Source organism: Aquila chrysaetos, chromosome Z (genome assembly GCF_900496995.4).
Source record: "Aquila chrysaetos chrysaetos chromosome Z, bAquChr1.4, whole genome shotgun sequence".
Taxonomy (NCBI): domain Eukaryota; kingdom Metazoa; phylum Chordata; class Aves; order Accipitriformes; family Accipitridae; genus Aquila; species Aquila chrysaetos.
The window spans coordinates 19,367,378-19,392,769 of NC_044030.1; the positions used below are offsets into that span (position 1 = coordinate 19,367,378).

A 25,392-nucleotide genomic window follows, 5' to 3' on the forward strand; every position below is an offset into this window, starting at 1 on the left:
GTGAGCATCTACATGACATACTTTTACAACCAGATTCTCTAGCCGGGACGCAATATCTTGCCACAGCGTGGCAGCCCAAATGGGTTTACCTCTGCGCTGCCAGTTGCTCTGCTTCCATTGCTGTAACCACCCCCACAGGGCATTTGCCACCATCCATGAGTCAGTATAGAGATAGAGCAGTGGCCACTTTTCTCTTTCAGCAATGTCTAACACTAGCTGGATGGCTTTCACCTCTGCAAACTGACTCGATTCACCTTCTCCTTCAGCAGTTTCTGCAACTTGTCGTGTAGGACTCCATACAGCAGCCTTCCACCTCCGATGCTTTCCCACAATGCGACAGGACCCATCAGTGAACAGGGCATATTGCCTCTCATTTTCTGGCAGTTTATTATACAGCGGGGCTTCTTCAGCATGCGTCACCTCCTACCCAGGTGACATTCCAAAATCTTTGCCTTCTGGCCAGTCTGTGATCACTTCTAAAATTCCTGGGCGACTGGGGTTTCCTATGCAAGCCCATTGTGTGCTCAGTGCAATCCACTTACTCCACGTGGCATCAGTCGCGTGATGTGTAGAGGAGACCCTCCCTTTGAACATCCAGCCCAGCACTGGCAGTAGGGCTGCTAAGAGGAGCTGTGTTTCAGTACCAACCACTTCTGAGGCAACTCAGACTCCTTCATATGCTGCCAATATCTCTTTTTCAGTTGGAGTATAGCGAGCCTCGGATCCTCGATATCCTCGACTCCAAAACCCGAGGGGTCGACCTCGGGTCTCCCCAGGTGCTTTCTGCCAGAGGCTCCAGGTAGGGCTATTCTCCCTGGCTGCAGTATAGAGCACATTTTTAACATCTTGTCCTGCCCAGACTGGTCCAAGGGCCACTGCATGAACAATCTCCCGTTTAATTTGTTCAAAGGCTTGCTGTTGCGCAGGGCCCCATTTAAAGTCATTCTTCTTCCAGGTCACTTGATAGAGAGGGCTTACAATCAGACTGTAATTTGGAATATGCATTCTCCAAAAACCCACAACACCTAAGAAAGCCTGTGTTTCCTTTTTATTAGTCGGTGGAGACACAGCTGCTATTTTGTTGATCACATCCATTGGGATCTGACGACATCCATCTTGCCATTTTATTCCTAAAAACTGGATCTCCTGTGCAGGTCCCTTGACCTTACTTTCTTTTATGGCAAAACCGGCTTTCAGAAGGATTTGGATTATTTTCTTCCCTTTCTCAAAGACTTCTTCTGCTGTGTTGTCCCATACGATGATGTCATCAATGTATTGCAGGTGTTCCGGAGCTTCACCTTTTTCCAGTGCAGTCTGGATTAGTCCATGGCAAATGGTGGGGCTGTGTTTCCACCCCTGGGGCAATCGATTCCAAGTGTACTGGACACCCCTCCAAGTAAAGGCAAATTGTGGACGACACTCTGCTGCCAGAGGGATTGAGAAAAATGCATTAGCAATGTCAATTGTAGCATACCACTTGGCTGCCTTTGACTCTAGTTCGTATTGAAGTTCTAGCATATCTGGAATGGCAGCACTCAGCAGTGGCGTAAATTCATTCAGGCCACGATAGTCAACTGTTGGTCTCCACTCCCCATTAGATTTTCGCACGGGTCATATGGGACTATTAAAGGGTGAGTGAGTTTTGCTGATCACTCCTTGGGTCTCCAGTTGGTGAATCAACTTGTGGATGGGAATCAGAGAGTCTCGGTTGGTGTGATATTGCCGCCGGTGCACCGTCATGGTAGCAATTGGCACTTGTTGTTCTTCAACCCTCAGCAACCCCACAATCGAAGGGTCTTGAGAGAGACCAGGCAGGGTAGACAGCTGTTCAGTGCCCTCCGTCTCCAATGCAGCTATACCAAAAGCCCATCGATACCCCTTTGGGTCCTTAAAATACCCTCTCCTGAGATAGTCTATGCCAAGGATACACGGAGCCCCCGGACCAGTCACAATGGGGTGTTTCTGCCATTCATTCCCAGTTAAGCTTACTACAGCTTCCAATACAGTTAACTCTTGGGATCCCCCTGTCACACCAGAAATACAGATGGGTTCTGCCCCTTTATAACTTGATGGCATTAGAGTACACTGTGCACCGGTGTCTACTAGAGCCTTATACTCCTGTGGGTCTGATGTGCCAGGCCATCGAATCCACACAGTCCAATAGACCCAGTTATCCCTTTCCTCCACCTGGCTGGAGGCAGGGCCCCTCTAATTCTGGCCAGAGTATCCGGTATTCACTTCTCGTAAAATTGGCTCAGAAGTCCCTTCAAGAGGATCAGAAATAAGATCAGCCCTTTTACTCTGTTTGGAAACTGGAACGGCATTTTTCCTAGTAGAATCCCCTTTTGTGGTAGTTTTTTCCTTGCAGCTCACGTACCCGTGCATTTAGGACCGAGGTAGGTTTTCCATCCCATTTCCTCATGTCCTCTCCATGATCACATAGGTAAAACCACAGGGCACCTCGTGGTGTGTACCTTCTATATTCTCTCTCTTGGGCAGAGGAGCGCTTACTCCTAATAGCTGAGACATTGGTCCTTACAGGTGGGCAATAGGACATATCCTCTTTGAATTGCTGGAAATCCTCAGACAGCTTCTCCACAGCCAAAATGCATGCTTGTAGGGAGGAGGAGAGATTTTCTTCGTATTGACGGAGTTGGCGAGCCACTTCATCCACTGTTGGTGCCTCTTCGTCTTTCCAGGTCATTATTGCCAGTGAGTTGGCATAGGACGATGGTACAAATTTCCGCCACATGGGTCATGTGCATTGGACTTCGTCTGGATCTTTGGGTAATTGTGGGTTGTCCAGGTCATGATGAATCGTCTCTAGCACAGCTAATTCCCTCAGATATTGGATACCTTTTTCCATGGTGGTCCACTTGCTTGATTGACATATAACATCTTCCTTAAAGGGGTACCTTTCCTTCACACTTGACAGGAGTCGCCTCCAGAGGCTGATGGCTTGTGTTCCTCTTCCAATTGCCTTGTCAATGCCACCTTCCCTGGCAAGCGATCCCAGCTGCTTGGCTTCCCTGCCTTCTAATTCCAAGCTATTAGCCCCATTGTCCCAGCATCGGAGGAGCCAGGTGATAATATGCTCACCTATACGGCGGCCAAAATCTTTTCACATATCGCGCAGTTCACTCAAGGATAGGGATCGGGTTATTACCTCTGGTTCTGCCTCTTCCTCCTGTTCCCGTGATGACCCTGGTTCACGTTCATCCTTTGCCAAGCGAGCTGATTTTTTTTGTATATTTCTTTTTCTGTACAGGGGCAACTGATACTGGTGCAGGTTGATCCACTGGTTCAGTTGCAGTATCGCTTGCCGGGTTTTGGATAACCGCAGTGTCTGTCGACAAGGTTTGGGTAGCAGCAGTGCTCGTCGCTGGGGCTGGAGGAACCGCAGTGCCCATTGCCAAGGTTTGGGTAGCTGCTGTGCTCGTTGCCGCGGCTGGAGGGGCTGCAGTGCCTGTTGCTGAGGTTTGGGTAGCCACAGTTCTCGTTGCCAGGGCTGGAGGGGTCGCGGTGCCTGTCACCAAGGTCTGGGTGGCCGCAATGCTCGTCGCCAGGGCTGGTGGGGCCGCAGCGCCCATTGCCGGGGTTTGGGTGACCGCAGTGCTCATCGTTTTGTTGTTAGGTCCAGAGACCTTCTCTTCCCCTTGAGGGTGCTGAGTTGTGTCGAACAGGGCTCGATAGGCATGGGCCAGGCCCCAGCATGTTGCAGTGATTTGTATCTCTCTGGAGCTGCCGGGGTGACAGCATACCTTTTCCAAATATTTTACTAGTTCTTCTGGATTCTGCATTTGTTCAGGGGTGAATTTCCAAAACATTGGAGGTTCCCACTTTTCTAGGTACTTGCCCATACTACCCCACACACCCTGCCACTCATAATTATCCAGCCTCGGGGCAGACCTCTGGGTGATCTTCTTAAATAGTTGTTTAACCTTAAACAAGAGCTGAACCACATTCAGGAGCATGCTAATTCCCAGCAGTAGGGCTAGGACCGTGCTGGTATCAACATCCCAAGAGTATTCAAATTTTTCAAAATTCCCAAACACCATTGTAACTGGACTGAAGGAGAAAGGAGAGGGAAGAAAGGTATCCCACTCATAGACTGGTTTTCCAAGGAGGAAAGGTAAATGGTATAATTATTAATAGTTTCCCACAGATGGCTCCCGCAGTATAAAGGTGACAATGCTGAGTGCAAATACTGGATTAATCCCACAACTGACGACTTTATCATACCATAAAGCAGTGTTATACAATACATCAAAGCAAAAACTTTAATCCACCTCCCACAGATGATAAGCAGCAGAAGAGGGACTACATACAGCAAGCAAGGTGATACATAACAGAACTTTAAAAACCAGAGCAACAACTCTAAGAACACATAAATCAACATAATGACCAGCGACTATTAGACCAATATAATGAATGCTTATGACAAATTTGTTTTAACGAGCTCTGGTCAGGTTTGTCGTTATCTCAACCCTTTGGGCCCCACGTTGAGCGCCAAAATGGACTGTCGTGGTTTAACCCCAGCCAGCAACTAAGCACCACGCAGCCGCTCGCTCACTCCCCCCGACCCAGTGGGATGGGGGAGAAAATCAAGAAAAAGAAGCAAAACCCACAGGTTGAGATAAGAACGGTTTAATAGAACAGAAAAGAAGAAACTAATAATGATAATGATAACACTAATAAAATGACAACAGCAATAATGAAAGGATTGGAATGTACAAATGATGCGCAGCGCAATTGCTCACCACCCGCCGACTGAAACCCAGCTAGTCCCCAAGTGGCAATTCCCCACCCCCACTCCCCAGTTCCTATACTAGACGTGACGTCACATGGTATGGAATACCCCGTTGGCCAGTTTGGGTCAGGTGCCCTGGCTGTGTCCTGTGCCAGCTTCTTGTGCCCCTCCAGCTTTCTCGCTGGCTGGTCATGAGAAGCTGAAAAATCCTTGACATTAGTCTAAACACTACTTAGCAACAACTGAAAACATCAGTGTTATCAACATTCTTCACATACTGAACTCAAAACATAGCACCCTACCAGCTACTAGGAAGACAGTTAACTCTATCCCAGCTGAAACTAGGACAACCTGTAACATAGCATGTTTCACACCTTACTGAGGAAAACCCAATAACCTAACCAGAATCAGACAGGAATTATCTGCCTTTGAAACGTAAATGTAATATCTTTGAGATTATATTTAGTGTTTTGCAAAGATGTTAATACCTGAAAAACTGAAAGGCCAGTAAGAGTACTCAGAGCTTTAATTCAACATTTGCCATCATTTCAGACTGCTGCTCAGTTTTGATTCCCCAAAGGTATTTTAAAGTCTGAATTGTCCAGATCTAGACTTCTCAAACGCAAATAGAAGGAGAAGGTGATTTATATCAATTTAATGAAGGGGATGAGTTTAGGAAAATGGAAATAAACAATGAAAATTGCTTAATTTATAATAACGGGATTGATTAATAAAAGCTAGCATATGGATGCTTTGTAAGAAAGGAACACTAGGAGAATAAACTCCAATAACGATCCTTTTTAAGGACATAGGGTAAGAATCTTCAAAAAAATAAAAAAAATCTTTTTATCACCTAGTAAAAGTCACTGTTCTTCCTTCTCTCTTGTATTCTGGAATTGTTATACCTTTCATCACACGGTCCATTGTTCATAGAAACAAGAAAAGATTCCAAATCTTCATCCTCCTTTTTTATTATTAAATCAATATTTTATTGAAAATGTTATGTGAAGTAAGTGAAGTCGACTACGGCTCTTGTTAACTTCCTTCAGATAACTTGATTATTGGCTTTGAAGCAAACAGAGGGCAGTGTGAATTCTTTAATTACCAGGGGAAGTTGTGTATGCCCTCTGGACCTGCCCTCTTTGTTTCCGTGTTCTAATTATGGCTTTCCTTTCAGTGATACCACGAACAGTAATTTTACATGTGGAGATAAAATCATGCTATGGTTGCTGTGTCACTAGTCTGATTTACCCTTAAAGTAGGCATGAGTATTGGGCACATATTTGTACAGAGGCAGTATTTCTCATTCACAGTTTGTATATATGCTGTGATCCTTGCTTTTTCAGAGGGGATGTGTGTGTGTAGAAGCAAAATACCTATCCATTGTTCAAACTAGTAATAATAATGAAAGCATCAGGCTTAGAGCTGCAGTAAGGTCTTGTAAGTGAGATATGCACAAAGGCATGTGGTAGAAGAAATGTCTATGGTAAACCATGGTAAGCACAATGTTTAGAATACTTAATCTGAAAAATACTTGGCACCTATTGAATAACCAATTGTATTTTGTAGGGCAACGTGTAATATATAGCATGCAATAGTTACATGCTGCAGCCTGGCATTTCTGAATTGACTAGCGCAGACTGTGCAGTTCATAATGAAGCAGCAGCAGCAGCGCTGGTGTCACTGGCTCAGCATGCTGCAGCACAGTGCATACAAACTGCAGTTCAGCCTCATCTTTGGTAGCAGTTACATGGTGATGGTTTTTAAATGGGAAAAACTAGTAGGGATTTTCTCTCACTGGCCTGCTTTGTGGTGGAGAAGAGCCCAAGAGAACAAGTTTCTCCCTCAGTCATAATTTTGACAAGTTATCTGTAGTAGTCCGTCTTAGGATAGCTATGGGGAGCACACACAAGTTAACTTTCATTCCTGATCTTAAATGATTTGACATCTGGTACCTCATGTTGGTCAAAGAGCTCTCTTGTTAGCTGAGACTGGAGCTGCTGGGATAAATGGACTTGACCAGGTGTCCTGCTGCAGGTGAGTGGCCCATGCTTCTTGTCAACCTGTGCAAGGCTGCTACTGTTCTCTGTTTTTTCACATTTGTTCATGTATGGCAAAGTCCCCATTTTACTACGTGGTTGGAGGATTTTGTTAAGAAATTGCATCGTTCACTATATCCATCAGCTGGGCTGCATTATTTCAGTGGTGTAAGCAGGTGGGACCATGGCTCTATTTAGGTTGCCCAGTCTTTTGGGATGCTGAATCTTTGGAAATTTTAAAACACAGTTTTCTTATTGTTTAGATAATCAGTCTCCTGTCAGGTTATAAAAATAAGGTGAGAATTTCTCATGCAGGTATGACCAAGACGAACTAGAAGTTTCATGCTTTGCAGAACTGTTAGGACTATGTATCTTTTGTGGTGTGAAAATGTTTTTTTATAGATAGATGAGAAAAAAGTCAGGTCTGATCTGGTAAAAGAACATAAATTGCACCTGATAGCCAGCCAACAGCAGTGCTTCGAACAATGAGTAAGACTAGGACCATTCTGCTGCCTTGCTTGGGGAAGATAAAAAGCAGAGCTCCAGAAATTGCTGTACCTTCTCCTCAAGAGAAGAGGTTTTTTTTCTTTCACCCTGAAATATTTGATGTATATACTAAGACTCTAAGGAACTGAGCACAGTCTGCCTCACTGTTGATTGTAAATTATGTTCATAATAAGAAGTTATATTTATAAGACTTTTCTGATCTCAGATCTGTCCCTTTATATTGTTTGCCTGAAGTTTTGACTTGATTTCTTTCACAATCTTGCAAGGAATAATGAAAAAAAAAAAACCATAGGAAGGGAAAAGTAATAGGTAAACTATGAAGCAAAAAAAGGAATTTTGAACAAATATATTTATGTAATTCTTCAGCAGTGCTTGCCTGATGATGACTACATCAATCTCAGAGTTTGTTTTTCTTTAAGTAAGGTTATTATCATTACTTAATCTTGAATCACTTTAAGCTTAAGAGAGCAAGAAAAAAGCCAGTCAGTGGCAGAATTTTTCATAGAAGTTTTTATTTATTTCCTTTCCAGTTCAACGTTGACTTTGCTAAATGAAAGTTATTAATGCATGTCAGTCTCCTTCCTGGATAAATTAGCATGTGAAAAACAGAACATGATGATAATATCTTTTTGTATAAATCTCTAATGCCTACAGAACATTTTGTTTTTAATTTTTTTGCAAGTACAGTGATGATTGTGTACTGGAGCTACAAATTACATTATTTTCCATCACCAAGGACTAACTAACATACTGTAATTTTAATGGAAGATTGTTTTCCTTCAGTGTCACAATTTCAACATGATTACATGGTTCAACTTTATAATGTTAATTTTGGGCTTTAAACCCATGTGAGACAAAACATTGTGTTTAGCAGTCATTAAGATGAACTACAACCAACACCAGTGGAAGCTGACTTTTGAAACAAAGCCAGTGCACTTTCCTCACACCCACTGCAAAAGGACTGGTTGCAGAATCTTTCTGGTACTACGTAAAAAGCTGTTTGTATGTCTGTATGTTCCAGTTTCTTCCTTGTTTATAAAAAAGATTCCACAGTGACATCTACTTTGGTAAATGTTAGATTTGAAAATATTTGATATGAGGTAATACTGATTCATTGAAGATAATGCAAAGCAAAAGAAAAGCCTTGCTGATTCTTACAATATCATGTATTTACTCTTATGAGAAAACTATATAGCAGTTATTTCTCAATAGTATGTAACAAGACACATACGAAGAAAAGCACTTACACTACTACATAGTAATTGTTACAGGTGAAAATGCACTTCATTCACATTGGACAGCAATACATCTGTCTGTACTGAGGAAATGTATGAAAGAAATGGACTGGATACAACTTCTAAGTTTATCCATATCTGTGTGGACCAGCTTCCTCATACTGTGTTGTTAAACCAGTCCAGTTGAATCAGTACCAAAAAATGAACAGATAAAGTGATTTTTATTTTGCTTGCTTTCATTCTTTTTTGGGTTATAAGACAGTATGGGCCTTTCTGTATCTGTAAGAAACAGAGGCTTTTTAAAAATTATTTATTTATTTAAAGCATGGGACATGCATATGCTTGTGAAATGAGTCTAGCACAGTGGGAAGAGTGGGTATAGTGCGGGCAGAATCAGAAATAATATAGTCAGGCCATTCTGTCCATGCTGGAAACAGCAAAATTCACCTGTATTTGAAAGCTGCCTCCATGTACTCCAGCAGTTTTAAAATACAGAGGTTTTGAAGAATGTTCATAAATAAATCTGCTGATACCTTAACTTGTGCTACGTTACCTAGACAGGAAAGTATTTTAAATGCTTCTCTCTTTTTAGCTCACTGACTAAAAGGAATAAAAGTCACTTTTGCTGTTTAGGATATAACTGAAAAATAGGGGTGATATCCTTATTAAAAGGAAGTTCCTGTGCTAGAACTGAAAATAGAGAAAAAATGGAGAAAGCTAAGGGCGTTCAGTAGGACTTCTATAATTAGCAGTAGAGGGGACTTATATTATTAGCTGTCAAGTGAATGTAGAACCCATTAATGAGTGCATAGAAAACATGAGATTTAATAATACATAGTAAATAAAGAAAAATGTGGTTAAGTGCTTTAAATCCTGTCCTGCAGGATTTAAATGAAAATGATGGAAATGCAGGAAAATGATAAATTTAAACAACGATTCTAATGAGATAGTGAGATAATATCTCTGGGACTTGTCCTTTAGATACAGCATGAAAGAAGGTGTGATGCATAGCTGCCCTGCCCAGGAGGAGCACTGGGAGGCAATGACAAACAACTTCCTGGAGGGACTGCGTTCCTAGCACTGCAGCATTTCTAGACCTGATACTAAATCAGATATAAGGGACATTATATCTCAGTATCCCTTGCATAGCCAGACATGTCTGCAGGTCAGTGTAGTAAGAAGGCAGTGCCTCAGTGCACTACAGGAAACACAAACCATGAAATTTGCCTAGCCCAGGGTTTAATTCTACCAGAATTATATAGTACTTGGGTAGTTTGAAAGTTTGGCTTTTTGTACCCTTTCATTATCTTCTCCTTCCTGCTCCTCCCTTTCTTTCTCCACAAATGCACAGTAGCATAAAAATGAGATAGTTTGCCTCTGAGTGTTTAGCTTTATTTAATGTGGATCAATATTACTAAAATTTATTAGATGTGACAATAAAAATGTTTGTAAAGGATATTCAGATACTCTCAGTTCACTTTTAACTGGAAGCACGACAATCATCAACAGTAAGTGCCAGGAATTGAACAAGAGAGAAAACAATTTACCTTCCCTGCCTTAGCATGCATTCACTGATACCAGACAGCCAGTTTGACTCCCCATGCTATTACTGAGTTTAATTTTAAGCAGATGATTGAAACTAAGGTCTCTGTGGTTTTCACAAACAAAAGGTGTTGTATTTCACAGATTTAAGGGCTTCTTGATGTGTCTGTTACAGATGAAAATATTCACAGCATTATGGTCAGTGCTTTTCATCCTTAATATTCAGAATAAAGATTCTGACACAATCCTTCATGCTTGAATATTGGAGGAGAGAAAAGAGTGGGCATTTTTTATCATCTCTTCGAGCAACATGAAAAGCTTTCCATCAGAAACCTATGTAGTTTCTTGTCAGAACTGGCCTGGCCTTCTAGACTCTGATTTTAGCCTGAAGACTAAAAGGCTGAGGTTCCCTGGGGCTTTCAACTTCCCGTCAAAGTATTCGTAGCTCAGGTGGTCTATTTTTGTAGCTCATAGTAGTAAATCTATCAGAAGACAGAAATAAAACCTTTCTTGAAACAATTTTAATGGTATATTTGTTTCCATGAATTTTTAATAACTTCTTATTGTTCTGAAGTGAAATAAAACTTCTGTCAAAATGCTATAATTTCTGACCAATATGAATACTCCTAGCTTGTGTCCAGTCAAGTCTTTAAGGCAGCATATGTTGTTGCCGAAATCCGGAATAAAACTCCTTAACAGCAATGAGAAGTTAAGAAGCAGGCACTCCTTTATTGCAGCGCTGGGCACACGGGGGGTAGGTGGGGGATCGCTCCACCTATCGTGTGCACCTGTCTAGTCTAACTGTGCAGGTTAAATACACACCTGTTATACATATTCACTAGATTTCCGAGAAATGTTATACATAATCATTAGTTTTCCGAGAAACTATTAACATATGTAAATGTCCTTTACACAAGCGCGTTGAAGGTCTCTGGTGGTCTTCAGAAGCCCTCTGGTGGTCTTCCATAGTCTTCCTCACTTGTCCGCTTCTTGACCTCTTCTTAGGTGATTCTGTGCAGTATGATTCTTGCCATTATATTAGATTAAACAAAAGTACATTCTATGTTAATTCTTTTTCTATGATTGGTCTTCTAATCATACTACCTTATTAATATTCTTATGTTAAAACAATCATTGGTCGATCTCACATAATCCATTAACCGGAACTTTGATCAAAGTAGGGTTTCTAAGCAACAGAACTAAGGTCCATAACGATTTCTTAAAGCAAACCACTGTAATTAACCAATCTGTGTTAGAATTCTGTGGTTAACTGACTGTCAACAATACTTGTATTCTTATGATTATGCTTAGCACAGTTTGTAATGTTCCTAAGTCTCTATAACTATGTTGCAAACTTCACACTCCTATCTCACGATATTGTTTTAATCAAATCTTTATCAAAGTATTTGCAACAATGTCATGGACAAGAAAATCTTACAGAATGACTGCTGTAAATGTAAGAACTGTCTTGTGTGTTTGTTTAGTGGAGCATAGGATTGCTTGCTGCTCTCACATCAGCCCTTACTTCCCCAATGGATGTTAACAGGACATTGTGTACAAATTTGGAATTGCAATTTTCTTTTTATATTGGAAATTGACACCCCCCCCTTTTTTTTTTTTATCTGTTTCCAAAGAGCTGTAATATTCAATGGGTGGCTCATGCCAAGCAGTAAAATGTAGGAAAGCAAGTTTCGCATACTCCAAATGTCCAAATACATGATCAACAAATATCTCCTAAAATATATTCACTGATAGGGCTTAAAAATGCTTAGAACTTCCCTTGAATGGAAACTAGGAATAAAGTATTTAAAATATCCTAACTTTGCTATTTTAAAATGCAAGGAAAAAAATAATGAGTTTCTTTCATTCAGCAGGGCTTCCACTTGTTCAAGTTTTAACGTCTAAGTGTGTAATACTCCTGATAGAAATGGGTGGTGACAGTCTCTGCCTCTAGAGAATTTACAAGTCTAGATTCAGGAAATATCTGACGCCACCAAGATAATTTTACACTAGCTGACTTAGGAGTAAGAAAGTATTAAAACTGGATGGACTGTATGGGGTACAGTCCTCCAATAAAATACATTTTTAGTTTAGAAGGACCTAAAGGAATAAAAGGATACCAAAGAGATAAATTACAGACTTCTCACATTTAGCTATGTATACGATGATTTTAAACACAGTTTTTGTTGGTATTGAGGCAAAATCAAGTGATTTGGAGGACAAACAGATTAATGAATGCTGCTGAATAGATGTCAAAAGTGGGAAGAAAAAGTAAAAGCTACATAAAAACATTTTACCAACTGGCCAGAATATACATCTGGTTTTAGCTTCACAACAATAATGTGTTAAATATACAAAGGTTTGTGTTTTACTGCAAGATAGATGATAGAGGTAGACATACATACTGGGGTCAACTCTGTGCAACAGAGCTAGATGGAGGAGCTGAAAGTGGATGGCACGTCTTGACTTCCATGGGTTTTTCCACTGGGATAGGTGCTGCTTGTTTGGCTGTTGTTCCATGGTCATTTATAGCTGATGTGCACCTACCAGGCAGCTTTGCAGCTGTACAGCCTTGGTCTGGCGCAAGTGTGCAGGCCTGGTGACATTTCAGTTGATTTAGTCTGTTTCTGGGTGTCTGTGTCAGGTTGCCATTGCCTAGTGCACAAGGTGCTACCCGCTGCCCATTCTTTCTTGGCTGAAGTGGCAGGTCTAGCCAAAGCATCCCAGGCACTGCTGGATCCTATCTATCAGCTGTTTTTGTATTTCAGCTTGGACACAACTAAGCTTCTCATAGAAGGAACAAGACTTCTTAGGAGTCCATTATTATCCCTAGTCTTGCTGTAGGCCTACTTCAGAGTTTTTCCTCTATCCTTCCCGTTGCGGGCAGTGATATTAGAAGAAGCAGATGGACTCAGTCTATTAATGCATGTCTCTGTGGCTGGTGTCACTGTCAGAATTTGGGTTTTTTCAATAATGGGCTGGTCTACACAGCCCCAGGCCTGCTGCTGTCAGATGGGTTTCATCTTTCTCAAAGGGGGAGGAGGGTCTTTGCTCCTGAGCTAGAGGGACTGATTGACAGAGCTTTAAACTAGACTTGAAGTGGGAGTGGGTTAGTATCAGGCTTACCTGTGACAAGCCATGGGACGGCATGCCAAAGTTAGAGGGATGGGGTGCTAGCGAGGGCCCTCAGGCTGTTGCTCTGAGACTTGCTGGGTACACTGGAGCACACTTAAGTCTTATGGAGATGAGCCAGTGGCTCCTGATGTAATAGGAGCCAACAGGGAACACTGGTGAAATACCTCAAAGGAATTAAGGTGTGTTCCTCTAAAAAGGTGACATGGCTGACAGCCCAGCTGAAGCAATTGGTGGGATGAATCCGATGACTAGAGTGTGGCTATCGATAGCTACAGGCTGTTCAGAAGGGACAGGCAAAGAAGGACGGGCAGAGCGATTGCCTCCTATGTCAAGAATTGGATAAATTGTGAAGAGCTGTCTCTGAAGAATAGCCATGAGCAGGTTAAAAGAATTCAAGACTGAGGCAACAAAGAGAACCTTGTGGTTGGTGTTTGCTATAGGCCGCCCAATCAAGGGGAGCCTATTGACAAAGCCTTCTTACCCCAGTACAGGAGGCATCATGCTCGCAGGCTCTTCTCCTACTGGGGGACTTCAACCACCCCAACATCTGCTGGAAAAGTAGCACGGCAAGCTGTAGGCTATCCAGGAGACTCCTGGAGCGCATTGAGGATAACTTCTTAAGCCAGGTAATAGCCAGCCCTACCAGAGGGGACATGATACTGGACCTGTTGATCACCAACGCAAGTGAGCTAATCAGTGACATCAAGATTGGAGGCAGCCTGGGCTGCAGTGGTCATGCACTGGTGGAGTTCACAGTCCTGAGGGATATGAGTCAGGAGAAGAGTGAAGTGAGGACCCTGAATTTTAGCAAAGCAAAATTCCAGCTGTTCAGGGAGTTAGTCAATGGGACCCCCTGGGAAACTGCCCTCAGGGACAAGGGAACAGAACAGAGCTGGCAGATCTTTAAGGTCTCTTTCCATAGAGGGCAAGAGCTCTCAATCCCCAGGTGTAAGAAATCAGGAAAGGAAGGCAAGAGACCAGCATGGCTGAGTCAAGACCTGATGGTCAAACTAAAAGGCAAGAAGGAAATGCACAGGCAATGGAAGCAGGGCAGGTATCCTGGGAAGAGTATAGGGACGTTGCCCAGTTGTGTAGGGATACGGTCAGGAAGTCCAAGGCTTAGCTGGATCTGAACTTGGAAAGGGATGTAAAGAATAATAAGGGCTTCTATAGGTGTGTCAGGCAGAAAAGGAAGGTCAAAAAAAGTGTACCCCGCCGATGGACATGACTGGCAAACTGGTAACAGGAGATGAGGAAAAGGCTGAGGTACTCAACAACATTTTGTCTCAGTCTTCACTGGAAATTTCTCTTCCCACACCTCTCAAGAGGATGGACCTCAAGACAGGGACTAGAGGAGCAAAGTCCCTCCCACTGTAAGAAAAGATCGGGTTTGAGACCACCTGAGGAAGCTGAACATATTTGAGTCTATGGGACTTGATGAGATGCATCTCAGAGTCCTGAGGGAATTCGCTGATGTAGTTGCTAAGCCACTGTCCATGATATTTTCAAACTCCTGGCAGTCAGATGAAGTCCTCAGTGACTGCAAAAAGAGAAACATTGCACCCATTTTTAAAAAGACTAGAAAGGAGGACCCTGGGAACTACTGACCTGTCAGCCTCACCTCTGTGCCTGGGAAGATCATGGAACAGATCCTCCTAGAAGCTGTGCTAAGGCACATGGAGGACAGGGAGGTGATTCAAGACAGCCAGCATGCCTTCACCAAGAGCAAGTCTTCCCTGACCAGCCTAGTAGCCTTCTGTGATGGAGTGACTACATCAGTGGACAAGGGAAGAGCTATGGATGTCATCTATCTGTACAGCCTTTGACATGGTCCCCCACAACATCCTTCTCTGTAAATTGGAGAGACACGGATTTGATGGGTGGACTATTCAGTGGATAAGGAATTGGCTGGGTGGTCATGGCCAGAGCGCAGTGGTCAATGTCTCAATGTCTGAATGGAGATCAGTGATGAGTAGTGTCCCTCAGGGGTCCATATTGGGACCAATACTGTTTTATATCTTCATCAATGACATAGACAGTGGGATTAGAGTGCACCCTCAGCAAGTTTGCAGATGACACGAAGCTGACTGGTGTGGTTGACATGCCTGAGGAAAGGGATGCCATCCAGAGGGACCTGGACAAGTTCAAGAAGTGGGCCCATGTGAACCTCATAAGGTTCAACAAGGCCAAGTGCAAGGTCCTGCACCTGGGTTGGGGCAACCCCCAGTATCAATACAGGCTGGGGGATGAAAGGATTGAGAGCAGCTCTGCAGAGAAGGACTTGGGGATACTGGTGGATGAAAAGCTGGACATGAGCCAGCAGTGTGCACTCACAGCCCAGAAAGCCAACTGTATCCTGGGCTACATCAAAAGAAGTGTGGCCAGCAGGTTGAGGGGGGTGATTCTGCCCCTCTATTCCTCTCTGGTGAGACCCCACCTGGAGTACTGCATCCAGCTCTGGAGTGCTCAGTACAAGCAAGACATGGACCTGTTGGAGCGGGTCCAGAGGAGGGCCACAAAAATGATCAGAGGGATGGAATACCCCTGCTATGAAGAAAGGCTGAGAGAGTTGGGGTTGTTCAGCCTGGAGAAGAGAAGACCCTGGGGAGACCTTCTTGCAGCCCTTCAATACTTAAAGGGGGCCTTTAAAAAAGATGATGATGGATTTTTAGTAGGACCTGTAGGGATAGGACATGGGGTATTGGTTTTAAACTGAAGGAGGGTAGATTCATACTAGATATAAGGAAGAAATTTTCTATGATGAGTGTGGTGAAACACTGGAAGTGGCTGTCCAGAGAGGTGGTAGATGCCCCATCCCTGGAAACATTCAAGGTCAGTTTGGGTGGGGCTTTGAGCAACCTGATCTGGTTGAAGATGTCCCTGCTTATAGCAAAGGGGGTTGGACTAGATGACCTTTAAAGGTCCCTTCCAGTCCAAACCATTCTATGATTCTATGATCCTGTCCTTTTGACCTATGCATGTCCCTAAGGATGGACTGTATATTCTCACTCTTCAGAAAGCAGGGACTTGATTAGATGCTGCTAAAAGTATTTAGTCACATCAGCACTTCTGTTTGATGTGTGATGACCGGAAAGGCAGTTAAATTCTGATTAAGAACTTTGAAAGACATAGTAGAGTGCAAGGAGGATCAGTTTTGTGTAGAGGCCTGAAGAAATGAGCTTCTGTGGGCATAGTATAAATATTCCCTGGCTCATGTCTCTGAACAGATGTGAATGGTTCCTCTTCAGGGTCGTTTATATAATAACCCGAAGATGTGTTGGTGCCACCTTAAGTGAGTCATGGTATACCCACAGTGATGTCTTTATATAGTGGTAGTATGGTAACTGGTAATGTAACTCTTGGGTTAGAAAAGATACTTCTTCCAGTGGGTGAACATCTCCAATCTTTACTATCTTTACTAGTTCAGAGCACATCTTTCTAGGAGAAAGTTATTAATAAATTACAGCCATCACAATACCAAAGTTAATAGATTAAAATAAAGATAGGAATGTTTTAGTTATCATGCAAAAAACTCTCTAGGCTTTGGAGCAAAGATAGGTAGTACTAGGAAAATTAGGAGAAGGTTCTTCACTGAGAGGATAGTTGGTCACTGGAACAGGGTCCCCAGGGAAGTGGTCAAGGCACCAAGCCTGTCAAAGTTCATGGAGTGTCTGGATGCCACTCTTAGTCATATGGCTTAGTTTTAGGTAGTCCTCCAAGGAGCAGGGAGTTGGACTCAGTGATCCTTATGGGTCCCTTACAACTTGAGATATTCTGTGATTCTATCAAAAATGTATGCTGAGTGGCTACTACATCAGGCAGTTATTAAACATTTCCAGATGGCAAACGTTCTCTGTAACTGCCTTTTGAAGAAAGTATTCAGCACAGAGCTCTTCTGCTTGAGTATGAATGATGATTCACTCTAGAAAGAAATAGACTTTGGTGTGGTGAAGTACAGGCCAGGCCACATGCCTGGCCATCTGATTTAGACTTGCTCACTTTAGGGGCTCTATGTTGGATCAGTGATTCCTAGAGACTTACTAGTCCTGATGAGCAAGTTGAACAGCAAAAGCAGTGTATTGGGTTTGGGTGGCAAGGTTTTGGTAGCGGGGGCGCTACAGGGGTGGCTTCTGTGAGAAGCTGCTAGATGCTTCCCCTGTGTCCGATAGAGCCAATGCCAGCCATCTCCAAGACAGACCCGCCGCTGGCGAAGGCCAAGCCAATCAGTGATGGTGGTAGTGGCTCTGGGAGAACAGATTTAAGAAGGGGAAAAAAAAACCCCAACCAAACTGTGCAATTGCAGCTGGAGAGAGGAGTGAGAATATGTGAGAGAAACAAACATGCAGACACCCAGCTCAGTGAAGAAGGAGGGGGAAGAGGTGCTCCGGGCGCCGGAGCAGAGATTCACCTGCAGCCCGTGGTGAGGACCACGGTAAGGCAGGCTGTCCCTCTGCAGCCCATGGAGGTCCACAGTGGAGCAGATATCTACCTGCAGCCTGTGGAGGACCCCAGGCCAGAGCAGGTGGATGCCTGAAGGAGGCTGTGACCCCGTGGGAAGCCTGCACTGGAGCAGGCTCCTGGTAGGACCTGTGGCCCCGTGGAGGAGGAGCCCACGCTGGAGCAGGTTTTCTGGCAGGACTTGTGACCCCGCGGGGGATCCACGCTGGAGCAGTGTGTGCCTGAAAGACTGCACCCCATGGAAGGGACCCCAGGCTGGAGCAGTTCATGAAGAACAGCAGCCTGTGAGAAGGACTCACATTGGAGAAGTTCATGGAAGACTGTCTCCTGTGGGAGGGACCCCAGGCTGGAGCAGGGGAAGAGTGATGAGTCCTGCCCCTGAGGAGGAAGGAGCAGCAGAGAGAACATGTGATGAACTGACCCCAACCCCCATTCCCCATCCCCCTGCGCTGCTGCGGGGGAGAAGGTAGAGAAAGTAGGGAGTGAAGTTCAACCCGGGAGGAAGGAAGGGGTGGCGGGAAGGTGTTTAAGATTTGGGGTTTTTTTTTCATTAGCCTACTCTGATTTGATTGGCAATAAATTAATTTCCCTGAGTCGAGTCTGTTTTGCCCATGATGGTAATTGGCGAGTGATCTCTCCCTGTCCTTATCTCGACCCATGACCCTTTCATTATATTTTCTCTCCCCTGTCCAGCTGTGGAGGGGAGTGATAGAGCAGGTTTGGTGGGCACCCTCGCATCTAGCCAGGGTCAACCCACCACAAGCAGGGTCTAAGTGTTCCAACATTTAGAGAGGCTGTTACTGGAGAATGTCCTTTCCTTACAATCAATCTTCAGAAAACATAATGCAGAATAAAAATTCAGGAAAAAATTTTAAAAAATTATTTCATACTTAAAGCTTTCCTGGAAGTTAAAATTTTCTGGATATGAGTTGCTTTAACTTAACAAATAAAATGTTTAGAAGAAAGCTTATTCATTAATTCAGTGGAAATAAAGCTTCTGACAGCAGAGGATCCATTAAAATAGTAAAAGGACAAGTTACTGTTGCCTAAGTTAATAATATCAGTCTAGAAATATGCTAAAAATTCTTCACAGTGAGGTGTGTAGCTACTGGAGCAACTTACTTGGAGAAGTAGTCAGTAATACACACTATGAAGTTTTCAAATTAGAATTGGACATCTCTTAAAAAAGAGATACACTAAGTCTGAGGAAATCACTTTGAAGATCTACAGTGGTAAGGAGGAGGGCAAAGTAATTTACCCTAATGCTCCCTGTTAGCCATTAAAAGAACTGATACACCTTTCATTAAAAGACAGATGAAAAATATACCTTTCGATGTTTCCAGCAGGTGCAATTTTGTACTTGACAAAGAAAAGAGATGAAATAAAAGCAGTTAAGCATGCCAGAAGCAGTGGAAAATTAAAATGTCAAACACTGTTTTTTATAAACAGGCACAACTCAGTACAAATTGTGCAGTGATAATGAATCGCTTCTACTTGTACGGTGACTTGAAATTAAGGAGTTAGATGCCTTTTATGGCTATATATGGAAGTGCCTCTCTACCTTTTAGAATTATGATTTCAGATCAAACCATCTTGCTGTATCTGCATGTAAAATCTACAGCAGAAAGGCATACTCCAGATCAGTCATAGTGACTGTCATGGTTTAACCCCAGCTGGCAACTAAGCACCACACAGCTGCTCGCTCACTCCCCGCCACCCAGTGGGATTGGGGAGAGAATCAGAAGGAAAAAGTGAGAAAACTCGTGGGTTGAGATAAAGACACTTTAATAGGTAAAGCAAAAGCCATGCACAGAAGCAAAGCAAAACAAGGAATTCATTCACCACTTCCCATCGGCAGGCAGGTGTTCTGCCATCTCCAGGAAAGCAGGGCTCCATCACACATAATGGTTACTTGGGAAGACAAACGCCATCACTCTGAATGTCCCCCCTTCCTCCTTCTTCCCCCAGCTTTATATGCTGAGCATGACATCATATGTCCTTGGGCATATCCCTTTGGTCAGTTGGGGTCAGCTGTCTCGGCTGTGTCCCCTCCCAACTTCTTGTGCACCCGCAGCCTACTCACTGATGGGGTGGGGTGAGATGCAGAAAAGGCCTGGACTCTGTGTAAGGACTGCTCAGCAGTAATGAAAACATGCCTATATTATCAACACTGTTTTCAGCACAAATCCAAAACATAGCCCCATACTAGCTACCATGAAGAAAATTAACTCTATGCCAGCCAAAACCAGCACATTCTGGTCCATTTTGGTGCCCAACATGCATCTCGAAGGGTTTGAGAGAACGACAGATTTGATTGGAATGTGCTAGGTAAAATGTATAGCTGTTATTGCTGTTTAGCTTTTAATTGGCAAGCTCCTGTGCTTGCATGGGGCTTGCTTGCCTCACTGTGTATTATAATCTGGTGGTCATGAGTGGCTGCTTTTTGCTTTCACTGCCTGCTGTACTACTTATCATCTTACTCTGCTGTGCCTGCGAACACTTTGCTAACAGCAATGGCGATGTGCCTGGGCTGGCAGATGGCCAGGGCATAGCTGCTGTTTCTGTGCTGCTGTAGAGGACAGGCTGGAACTCCAGTGTGAACTCGAGTGGAACAGACTGTGACCTGTGGATAAGCCCACACAGGAGTAGGACACCCTGAAGCATCTGTGATCATGGATAAGTCCACGCCAGAGCATGTATATCTTGAAGCGTCTGTTTCTGTGGTTATGTCTGTGCCACAGCAGGTATACCTCTGAAGGGATTGTGGCCCAAGGAGAAGTCCACGCTGGAGAAGGTACACCTCAAAGCAACTGTGTCTGTGGATAAGTCCATACTGCAACAGGTACACCGTGAAGCATCTGTGGCTGTGCATGAGGTCGTGCTGGAGCACCTCAAGGTGTGTGGCTGTGGGTAAGTCCACGACAGAGCAGGTACACCCCTGGAGGGACTGCAGCCATGGCTAAGGCCATGTTGGAGCAGTTTTACTTCTGAAGGGACTGTGGCCATACGTAAGGCCATGCTGGAGCAGGTACACCTCAAAGCGACTGTGGCTAAGTCTACGCCGCAGTAGATATACCTCTGAAGAGACTGTGGCTTATAGATAAGGCTGCACTTGAAGCAGGTACATCCCTAAGGGACTGCAGTCTGTGGATAAGTTGAAGCCGGAGCAGGGGCAAGGGGAGGAGTTTGTTGCAATGTTAAACCCCAAAGGGACCTGGGCTGGAAATTTTAATGGAAATACCTTTAAATTGTTGTAACCCAGGATCTGAGTTGCATGTTATAGGAATTACTATAGCAGAAACCACCTGAACCAATGGAGGACAAGCCTTACAAGAAGTAGTGCAAGTACAGCAGTGACCTGACCTGAGCTGGCTTTGGTGCCCAGTAACTCACAACCTCTCCTGTCCCAAGTGACAACCATAAGAGATGGAGACCAAAGTCATGGACTAAGTGAACTCAGTGGACATTTGTGGACATTTATGGACAATATACTGACATTTCACAGGGGTAGTCCATAGACTAAGGGAATTATATCTGTGTATTGTATCAAAGAATGGGAAGGGTGGTGGTGGGTAATGAGCATCTACTGGATAGTGTAAGACCTGAGCATGACGTAAATAGTATGGAACAAGGGCTGGAGAATGTGCTGGTTTTGGCTGCGATAGAGTTAACTTTCCTCATAGTATGGGGCTATGCTTTGGATTTGTGTTGAAAACAATGTTGATAATACAGGGATGAAAATATTATCCCCCAAATTGGTGAGTCAGTCCATGAGACAGTCTATGAAAGAAGAGAAAGTGAATTTTTAAATTTTTTTTTTTTTTTTTTGTGACATCTAATGCTTACATGTCTTTGCTTTTCGGCACTTAGATTATGTCAATGTGAAGTTAAGCAAAGACCTAGTGAACCCTTTAAATAAAAACAGACATTTAAGCCTGTGTGCTTCTATTTGATTTTACCATTAAATGAAGGAAAAGAATCAGCCTAGTCACATGGATGTGGGTTTTTGTCTTGGCTTCACTAGGATCTAAAAAGCATGTAAGTATGCAGGAGAAATGTTTTCATATTTACATACTATGATATATTTCAGATAGGTGGTTGGGCTTCACCAGTGTAACTGAGGAGAAAATGTAACCAAAATAGGAATTTGAGTTGTGTTTTGATGTGATTTCAGTAATCCTTCTAGTAAAATGTGTCTTTTCATAAGAATTAAGGTAAGCTAGCATGCTACTTCTAAGAAATTTTTAACTTATATTTCTGCACCAAGTTGTCATAATACCAGTAAAGTAATGAATACATAAGGAAGAGCTTCTTATGCATGTTTATTTTCTAAAACATAATCCCTGCAGATATGCATGAAACACAAATGGATTTTTAGCAACAGAAATAGCACCACACATATTTGCATCAATAAGATAGTAGTCAAGCTTTTTTCTGCTAGGGACTTGTTGGGGGATTTTTTTCTTTTTATCCTACAAAGTATAAGGATGAAGTTGGGGGGTTGGGGGGGGTGCCTTTTTTTTTTTAATCTTTCATTTTTTGTTCTTTCCATCTGAAGCCAACTGGGGGGTAAGGGGTGGTGGGGAGAGAAATAAAAGAGAGAAAAAAAATCTGCTATATTTTTGGTTTCTTTGTGATATATAACACAGCATGTTAAGGCATTTTTAAATACATCAGTAATTCTCACATTGTCTCCTCCTGAGAAACTGTGAGAATTGAAATACTAATGAAAAAAGGACCTACAAATATGAGAGTAGCAATCAACAGAACAAGAAATTCACTGAAATTTTTATAAACATATGTGTTAGTAATTACTGAACAGGTTAGGCAAGAGAGTGATCTGATAAAGATTCAGGGCTCCCATGTTTTTTGACAAAAAAGTTCATGGTTCACAAAAAGAAATTGTGAGACTCCTCCAACAGCTTATGTGGAATGTTTTACCTCCATTGTGATAGTAACTGATTGATAACATCAGTTACAAGTTTCTGCAGGAAAGCTTGTGTAGGCCAATAGGCCAAATTTTGATGGTGCGTTTATTTTCATAATTCATAATAAAGCCATTTTCATGATAAATTTATTAATAATAATTTTTGCAATGTCAGTCATAATTTGTTACTGAGAAATTAAAGTATATCACTCTGTGACAGATTTCTTCAAAACATTTCAGTAATCACACCTCCTGAATGATAAATTAAAAAATACAGCCATGATGATTCATAGTTTGTTATTATGTATTTGAAATCTGTATAAACAACTGAATATGATCCTGAGTACTTTAAAGACTGATGATTTTAATTTTTTTTTGTTGTTGTGGTGACCTGATTTTTAAATACGAGTAGTATTTCAAGAATATGTCTAAATTGCAGGCTTGTAATTATACACTGTTTGGAGACTAGCTGTACTATTTGAAAGCTATTTGAACTTGGGTTTTGCCAAAACTTGGAAAACAGTCATAAATACTGAAAGAATTATTTTCTTATGATATTGCAAAGCATTGTTCTAATTAGAAAAATCTTTGAATATATTATTTTGAGTAAACTGTTATGTATGTGCGTGAAAAGGATATTGTGTCTTAGTGGCAGGAAAACATGAGAAATTCATGTTAGAAAAATAAGCATGCAGTGTCTTCATCTGAAGGCCAGTAGTTCACATTGACTTCATGTTGTTAGGAAACTTAAAATGCATATATTTACATTTTGTTTCATTGTCATTTAGGTTTGAACTTGTCACGGTGGTATACAGGCGAGTTATGCCAGTGTTCAATGCAGAAGTACAGAAAATGAAAGACTGTTCCAAGTAGTTTATAATTTGTTATAATCCGAGGTCAATTCTGATCACATTCACACTTTGGAGTATGTCTACTAAAACTGTTTGCTGTTCTTCCATGTGGGAAACAACTTTTAGAGCCTGAATTGAATTGCTGAGGCAGAAGAAGCTTTAAACAAGGGAAAAGCTGAAACAGAACAGTATATATGGTAAGCAAAACTTCATATAGACTTAAGGCTCAACATGTAAATTTTACAGTATTAATGCATTTTACATGCATTGTTCGTTTTCTGCCTCTTCTTTTTCCTGATACTCAACTCCAGCTGTACAAAGACATACTGTTCAGTCACCACTTTTAAGGCTAGGGGAACAGTAAGTAAGGTTGTAAATAAATTACAACTGACTCATTGATTTCTAGAAACAAGACTGCCAACATAACAAGCTTCAGTGATGATCTTATAGTCTGAATTCACAGGCTGAGACAGGAAAACTATTAGAAAAGCATTTGTATATACTAGTATCTCTTTTAACACATTTGGTTCGCTATCACTCATTAACCATACATGTAGGAGATTAATTATTTCTCAGACATGCAATGAATCTTTTAAATTGTGTTCAAGTTAATACTTCATGAGCTTTCAGCAACTGTGTTTTGTGTGGTGTGTTTTCAAAGAAAATTTAATCTATGTGTGGAAGCTTTAAATGTCTGCAATACAAAGCAGAGAGCTTTATCATCGTGCCGTAGGATACTAGGACACGAGAAATATTATGAAGTACTATGGGTAGGAAAGTATTGTACTGGTTTTCTCTTGAACAGGAAATTGTCTCTTTGGTAAACCAGCCTTGCACCACTCTGCTTCATCTATATTCACTGGAAAAACTATGAACTGTAGATCTGATCCCATTGCCTATACTTGCAAGTAATCTCATCCCTTGTCTAATTTGACCTGTGTGCTTCTGCCTTGGAGTGGATGAAGGTGATCTCCTTGTTGTGTTGATAAGACCACACATAGTCAACAGTGACCTACACATCCTACATTTTTGTTGGGTAGAAACCGTTGCACAGGAATAGGAGGCAGAGGAGGGGCATTGCTGCACTCTTGCCTTTTGCCAGGTAGTGATTTGGCACAGTTGGTACACAGGCTTGGACTAGGAAACTTGGAGTGCTCCTAGGGTCCCAAATTTAGATAGGCTGAGTAACCATGTTTGTTGGGTTTATGTGGCAAGGTTTTGGTAGTGGGGGTTGCTGCAGGGGTGGGTTCTGTGAGAAGATGCCAGAAGATGTCCCCTTGTCGGACACATCCATTTCCAGCTGCCTCCAAGACGGATGCCCTGCTGGCCAAAGCTGAGCCTGTCAGCAATGTTGGTAGCATCTCTGTGATAACTTATTGTCCTTATTTCCCATTATCCTACCCTGATTTGGATTGGCAATAAATTAAATTAATTTCCCCAAGTCGAGTCTGTTTTACCCATGACGGTAATTGCTGAGTGATCTCCCAGTCCTTATCTTGACCCACGAGCCTTTCATCATATTTTCTCTCTCATCCAGTTGAGGAGGGGGAGTGATAGAGTGGATTGGTGGGCACCTGGTGGCCAGCCAAGGTCAACCCACCACAACACTCACACTCACAGGCCTAGCAGTGCCCTGGCAGAGTCAGGAGGGTTGATCAGTTGCCCAAGCCTAGCCTGAGTCAAGATGCCTCAGCAGCCAGAGTGCAAGGCATGTTCAGCTGCTGTCTCCTGGCCACTAAAGCTCAGCCTCAGAGATACACTAAGAGCTGCTTCACTTGCCCGTGTTTCTTCCCATCCAGGTCTGCTTAGACACTTGCATGGTACCCCAGGGCTGGGGGCAAAGCCCTGCGCCGCGTCACGTACACGTCCCCCTTTCTTCTTCGCACTCCCAGCTCTGCCCTGAGATATTCCCCTCCTGTGCCACTCGCAGCTTGCAGGGGAGAGGGAA

The 25,392-nt window shown here is 42.8% G+C and overlaps 1 protein-coding gene across 3 annotated transcripts in view; it reads left to right on the forward strand.

The window, feature by feature from the left end:
- The window catches only part of PRR16 (proline rich 16), a 181,281-nt gene that overhangs the window by 117,266 nt on the left and 38,623 nt on the right, over window positions 1-25,392 (forward strand). The window contains exon 3 of one of the 3 annotated variants that reach the window (XM_030004966.1): window positions 23,382-23,641. The exons of the other annotated variants lie outside the window; for them this stretch is intronic. The gene's annotated coding sequence lies outside the window, so the exon portion shown is untranslated. The remainder of the gene's footprint in view (window positions 1-23,381; window positions 23,642-25,392) is intronic. 3 annotated transcript variants of the gene reach the window in all.